General features: G+C 35.0%; 1 protein-coding gene across 1 annotated transcript in view; it reads left to right on the forward strand.

Moving 5' to 3' along the window:
- LOC117178659 (cytochrome P450 4C1-like) overlaps positions 1-7,151 on the forward strand; it is a 166,991-nt gene that overhangs the window by 51,263 nt on the left and 108,577 nt on the right. The gene's annotated exons all lie outside the window — the stretch shown is intronic.

The following is a 7,151-nucleotide window of genomic DNA, read 5'->3' on the forward strand; positions in this document are numbered from 1 at the left end:
TAGTGAAACTCTTCTATAGCTCCGATTTCGGGGCTGACGGTGGGTGGCAACAAACTCATTATAGCCTGCTCCGCTTTTGTTTGTTCACGCCTGATTGCTCGCCTGAGTGACAGCCACAGATCCCGCGCACCCCGCGCAGCACCTGTTACACCTACATGCGGCGCGGCGTCAATTCTCTAAAAGGGTATAGAAGGGAGGGCTATTGAAAATTTTCGCTGTATATATATTCTACGGTCTAGCGTATGTAGTGTTCCATACACTCCACAGATATTCTAACGCACTTGATTATATTCCCTATTAGAATGATTAATCTATCAAACTTCTTTACTTTGTTAGAAACTAATATTGATCTCTAAAAAGCTTTTTGAAAAATCATGTACACGTTTAATTTAAAAGTTTCTATCTGATACAAATGAATTAAACGACAACTAATTGTATTTCTAAAAAAAGAGGCTTGGGAATGTATATAAAATAGGTATAATTATTTATCATCAAGCTCAAGTGTTCAACTCTGATTATCCGTCTTCTTTTGGCATATCAGACCTGTTTTACAGATGCATTTTCAAGAACAAAAATCTTATGTAACTTATTAGAAATGACAAGAGATTTTTTATACTTTTTAAGTAATTTCTGCTGATGAAAACCCTCTATAACAAATTCTATATCTCTATAAAATAAAAAATGTAAATATAGCAGATAACAAACAAATGGCAACAAAAAATACCAAAAAAGAAAGGTAAGGGAGTTGAAAAAATAGATAAACTCAAGATTCTTTGGCACCTACGGCTGCGCAGAAGTTTTTTTTGTTTTTCAGGAGCACTTCGATAGATACGTGTCATCAGGTAAAATTAGGTACATTATTAGGTAGGGTCCTATATAGGATCCCATATCATTTCCTATAAGTTAAGCATAAGGGATCCAATGTAGGATTCTATACAGGATCCTATCTGGGTTCCAATATAGGAACCTATACAGGAATTTTCAATAGGAGCTATAAAAGTAATTGTAGGTCTATGTTTTCAAATGAGAAGCAAAAGAGTTTTTCTATACTGTTCCTTAACCTCTTCTTAGTATTTTATTCCTTTAAGGTCCTTTCGCGCAAAATTGTATAAGATGCTTTTTATTATAGCTTTAGCAGTAATTGTTGGTTGCGAACATTCAGGTGCGAAAATCTTTTTAAGTTTAGCTAGATAAGTACAATTTTTCTACAGAAAAATATTCGCACAAAAACACACATATACACACCGACGAGATATTTGAAAATTATGCTGTATTGACCTTTTTTATGCTCGAGGCTTATCAAATTTTTGAAGTGTTAACTACCTATGGCACGGTGTGAACTCGCTGGGCTGGCTGACGCTTCTTCTTCTCTATCTCTCATTCGCTTCTTCCGCTGACTGATTCATTCAGTCGCGCGTCCCCTCTCCTTCACGTCTTTCACTTCTCACCCCTCTTTCTCAAGCTCTCTCTCTCTCTCTCACACAGCTCTCTTTCTCCTAATCCTTCGCTTTCACACTCACACTGAGACTCTGAGAGTATTGTGTATAGCGTCATACGCTTTTCTTGAGGGGAGAGATACCTTTAGAATTTCCGAAAAATTGATTTTTTTCTTTCATATTTTGAATGCAAATATGTTAAAAATATACTGTAAAAAGAAAAAAGAAAAATATTAAATAATTATGGAGATATTGTCAAAAATGTCAGAGTCCCCATACCGTCACTAATCAGGTATTCGGAGCGCTTGGGTCGAAGTAATGTTTCTTTCAAAATAGGTTTGTATATATAATTTTTTTTTCGTCCCAAATATTCTGGGAAGGCTGCTTACTACGTTACTACGTTACTACGTTTACTACGTTTATTACGTGGACCCGGAATCGCCGATTAATCGGCATGTCATTGAAACTAATAGTTATACCTTAACGAATCTTTAAACATGATTATCTCGAAATTGTCTTTTCAAAAACTGTTCGTGCTGTAACTCAAAAAGTTATTAACCGATTAGGCTGAAATTTGCAGGGGTTTCTCTTTATGGCACTATCGGAAGGATATACATAAAAGTTTAAAGATATCAGGTTATTAAATAATCTTCTTGGGGTCAAAACTGTTGAAAAAGTGGTCGAAAATTTGGACCTTCGATTAAACAGACGATATAAATGTTAATTTTCAACTTTTTATTATTTTATAGGTTCATCCTTCCCTTTAACACATAAGCAATCGAACAAAAAAACCTTTTTTATATCAGATAAATGAAAAAATTTTGACAGCTGCAGCTTGAAGTAGTATTCTGCAGGGTCGCCATTTTGTAAAAAAAAGAAAATCACATGTTTTTTTACACTTTAACAATGTAAGAAAAAGATGTTAAAATTAATAAATGATTTAGTTATTTTATCAACTTAAAAAAAGGTAATTAAAATTGATTGATTTTACCCTTTCTAAAGGTATCTCCCCCTTAAGGGAGCGACCTCTGTAACATGCCAAAAATAAGGTTATATTTTGGGGATGAAGAATATAGAGAATCTGTCCAAAAATTTTGTGGTTTTTAAAGGCACGTTTGAACTACGGAATACAATTTTTCAGCCATAAATGTTCCTAGAATTTTTAATTATAAGGGCGAATGTCCAACATTTTCAGCTGGGAGATGCGAAATTGCCGGTACTCTAGTTTCTCACAGATTGTTGTGAAACAAAAAGCAAAAAAGTTTATTGAAGTTTATATTCGTAGTGCATTTTTGAACAAAAAAAGTTAGAAATAATAATTTTTAACAAAATGGCAGTCGTTGCAACAAAAATTTTGATTTTTACACAAACATTTCCATGAAATTGTTTAAAATTTTTCAGTTCAAAGTGGTTCACAAAAAAGATAATCATTACAACTATATGTATATGCAAGGAAAACTCAATTGGTCAAATACTTGTTGAGTTATCTTAACGGCAATGTTTAAAAATCTGAAACCGAGAGAAACACGTTTAAAGATTCACATGATGATAATTGTTGACAAAATAATTTTTTTGATTTCTTACGAGAATTTTGTTTTTAGTGGCCATTCAAGAATCATACATCAATCCTTTTTCTTCTTCTTCTTCTTCTTCGTGAAGCTGATTTTGCTCTAAAACCTTTTGTTTTTTGGCAAATCTGGCTTCTCGTGTGGCATCAAGGCTGCGGCGATTGTGGCGTTTTGTTCTGTACTCGTTCGTTTCTCCTGCAAATCTCTTGCAGGTTGGGTCAAGTTTGACGTCGAAGAGTTGTATTATTTTGGATTGCTCATTTTAAACCTTCCAGGGGTGAGGGTTGTTAAAAAACCACAACAATTTCAGCAACTTTCAGCCTTGTGAATATTTTATAATAATGCAAAAGAGCTGTAAAAATCATATTTTTGGAATTTTTCTTGTTTTTCATGAAAACGATGAGTTTGGGAAAAAGAAAAAGTTTTTCAGAAAAATATTCGGCAACTTATTCTGCACAAGTAAGGTTTTACACTTTTTTGTATTTTAACTCTTTATTTAACAAAAGGAGATAAAGAATAACTTCAGATAAAACTATTCTTGCCCCACTGAATAAAATCACGAATAAAATCAAAAGTACGCGTCCTATCAAGAAATGATTCTTAACCAAATTAAGTATTGAGAATTTTCAAAATGCGCTCACTTTTTGAATTTGTATAAAAAATGGCTGGTTACCAAACTCGTCCTTTCTTTTGAGGAATTTAAAAGAGTGTGCCAAAGATGAACTTGATCCTTTAAATTTTTTCAGAGTTATCGTGTTTACGGACGGACAGACAGACAGCCATTCTAAAAACTTGATTTTCGGATTCAGGGGGTCTCAAAACGTGGAGATCCGTTAAAAAACTGTGGTGTCAAATTTTGGACAATTCTGATACTTTCTGAATCATAAATGACGAGAATGTAAAAAGTTTCAATAAAATACTTATCACCTTAGTTGAAAAGTTTTTTTCATCCTTCTTCAGGCCTAAATTTGATACACTTAAGATGGTGCCTGAGGAAATGGACTTCGCAAGACGCTTGATTGACATATTTACAAGATAACTGCAAAGTTTGAATAATTTTCCATAATTTTTTATCATTGAAAAGTAGGCTTGAATAAACCAATGTCAAATTTCTTCGAAAATTCCGAACTCTTACACTTGCTCCTGACTTATAATCACGGGCCGCTTCTACCTAGGCCCCCATTTCAGCATTTCAATGGGAATAGTACGAAGTAGTAAATCTGGTACTTCTCCTCCACGCCTTGCGAAAGACCAGACATCCAAGATTTTCATGGTTGACGTTAAAAAAAATTTCATGTAGTCCCTTTCTCACTATATTTGAGTACAGTCTAGCACAGTAGTTTATCTTTCATATTCTGTAAGTTTAGTTTGGAGTATTCGTGGAATAAAATTCTGCTTAGCTGAATTCTCCCATTTTTTCAAACTTCGTAAACTCATGTATTTTGACGTGCTAGTTACGAAGATGATAATTAAAATTAAGGAAAAGGCGATTTTCATGGTAAAACCATGAAGAACTCATAAAAATCATGTTCTTTTTGCGTTAATCTGAGCCAATATGCAGAATTTTGCAATAAAATTTTTAAAAAAGTTATAGATCTCATCAAAACACATATTTTTTTTAAATTACCCTTCCGCCCCCACGGGACCAGGATAAGGGGTAGGCGTTTGTGAAACATCATTTCTGTGACCAGTCAGAGGGGTTCCTTTCTGCTCCCCACGGAACCTGGGAAAGGGTTATGGGTTTTACCAACATTATTCCTGTGACCAGTCACAAGGGTCCCTTCCCGCCCCCCACGGGACCTAAATAAGGGGTAGGGGTTTGACTAACATTATTTCTGTGACCAGTCACAGGGGTGCCTTCCCGCTTTCACGGGACCTGGAAAAGGGGTAGGGTTTTGACGAAAATTATTTATGTGACTAGTCACAAGGGTCGCTTCCCGTCCCTCGGGACCTGGGAAAGGAGTAGGGGTTTTACTAAGGATTGCTGAAGATAATTGAGAATTGTCTTGGGATATGTAAATTCGCAAATTGATATGATATCGGTAAAATAAAAGCTCTCTTATTTATTAAAAATGTTTTGACTTTAATGCTTAAACGCAAGTGTATGTTTGCCAGTAAAAAAATTATACGGGCTAACCAGGAATTTACAAGGAATCGCAAAATATGAGCTTAACTTACTTGTCGTTTCCCCTTTGGCGAACGTAGCCGCAGAATCGTAATCTAAACCTGAAAAAGTGGTAGGGGTTTGACCAACATTATGTCTGTAACCAGTCACAGGGGTTCCTTCCCGTCCCCCGTGGGACCTGGAAAAGGGGTAGGGGTTTGACCAACATTATTTCTGTAACCAGTCACAGGGGTGCCTCCCCCCCTTGGGGTCTGGGAAAGGGGTACGGGGTTTGACCAACATTATTTCTATAGTCAGTCACAGGGGTGCCCTTCCGCTCCCCCAGAGAAGATGGAAATGGGTACGGGGAGAAGGTAGGGATTTGACCAGCATTATTTCTGTGATTAGTCACAGAAGGTACCTAATTACCCTTGCCGCCACTTAGGGCTTGTTGCCACGGTAATACACAGTACCGAAATAGTTGATCGGTAGATGCATACTGATTGTCTCGGAAACTATCACCCGTGGAAAAAATGTTTTGAAAAAAAATTTTACATCTCAATGAGATCTACAACTTTTGTATGAAAATTTTTGTAGAATTTCTCGTATTGTCTGAGATAAACTCAAAAATCCATGATATTTATGGGTTTTTTTTACATGAAAATCGATATATCATTCATTTTCTCAGACAATATCACTCGCAAACAAAATATTCGAAACAAAAAAAATATGTACCTTAATGTGAGCTACAACTGTTGTAAAGAACATTTTGCGAAATTTTGCATATTGACTTAGATAACCACAACTATGACTATTGAATATTAGTAAATTTCAGTAAAAAACTGTAAACGTGAAAATAGATACAACAGTAAAAAGATCTCAAAATGTATTTCTCGGCCTTTATGACTATTGGGTGTTGTTTACGAAAAGCTTCGCAACTTCTAGTTCAAGAAATTTTGCAATGTGAATTTATCGGTGTAACGAATAAGTATAATACAAAATCAATTAAGAAAACACAGTATGCGAGAGTACGTGAACCGCGAAGGATCGTTCTCTAGTTAGTCTACTCCCTCCTGAGAGATTTTGAAGGTGGATCTGAAGAAATTGTTTAAAACTTTAGTGTCTTTCGTGATGGAGTGAAATTGGAGTATGATTAAGGAGGTCTTAGGTTGCCCGACTCAAATTTGTATTAATAAATCGATAGTGGCTGAGAATGCTGAATTTTCATTGACTTTGCATGAATCCGGTTAACTCTAATTTGAACACTTATAAAAGACATTCTACATGATTAAACAGGTGTATTTTGAGTGCTTAGGCTAATTAATTTAAATCCAGATTTCTTCAGAGATCTTGAGAAAGTTCTAGTCAATTAAATATTTCATTTCAGTAAATTTCAGTAAAAAGTTGTAAACGTGAAAATAGATACAGTATTTAAAAGTGGCCGAAATACATTTCTCAGCTTTTATGACTATTGCGTGTATTTTGAGGGCTTAGGAAATATTGAAGATGCGTATCTAAGTGCTCACGATTTTTTAATCTATCAATTAGAATTGATCACTCCAGCAGTTAGCTCGAATTATAGTTTAAATCAATCGCAGTTTGTTTGAAGTGATTTTTTGCCTGTAACACTTCATCAAATTACTTTACCTGTATTTTCTGGGGATTATAAGGATTGAGAGAATTTTTGATACTTGTTTGATGTGCTAATTATTCAAAATAATTTCTTGTCAAATGTAACTAAGTTACATTATTTAGAGTCTTCTTTGAAGGGCGAAGCAGAAGAACTTTTGAAACATGTAATAATTACTGAAGCTAATTTTGTTTCCACGTGGGAGTCGCTAAGGGCTAGGTATAATAATAAGAGGGCACTTACAGTCTGTCAAGTTAAAGCGTGGGTGGCTTTACTCGCAGTCGGTAAGGTGTATCGACATGATTTTGGTATCAAAATATTAAGAAGAGCTCTCTCTTTCATGCTTTTTGATTTAACATTCAGTTTGCTTTCAATTCTCATCTTGTTACCACGTTACAAAAAATGAGTTCCGT

Source organism: Belonocnema kinseyi, chromosome 8 (genome assembly GCF_010883055.1).
Source record: "Belonocnema kinseyi isolate 2016_QV_RU_SX_M_011 chromosome 8, B_treatae_v1, whole genome shotgun sequence".
In the NCBI taxonomy this organism is placed as follows: Eukaryota; Metazoa; Arthropoda; class Insecta; order Hymenoptera; family Cynipidae; genus Belonocnema; species Belonocnema kinseyi.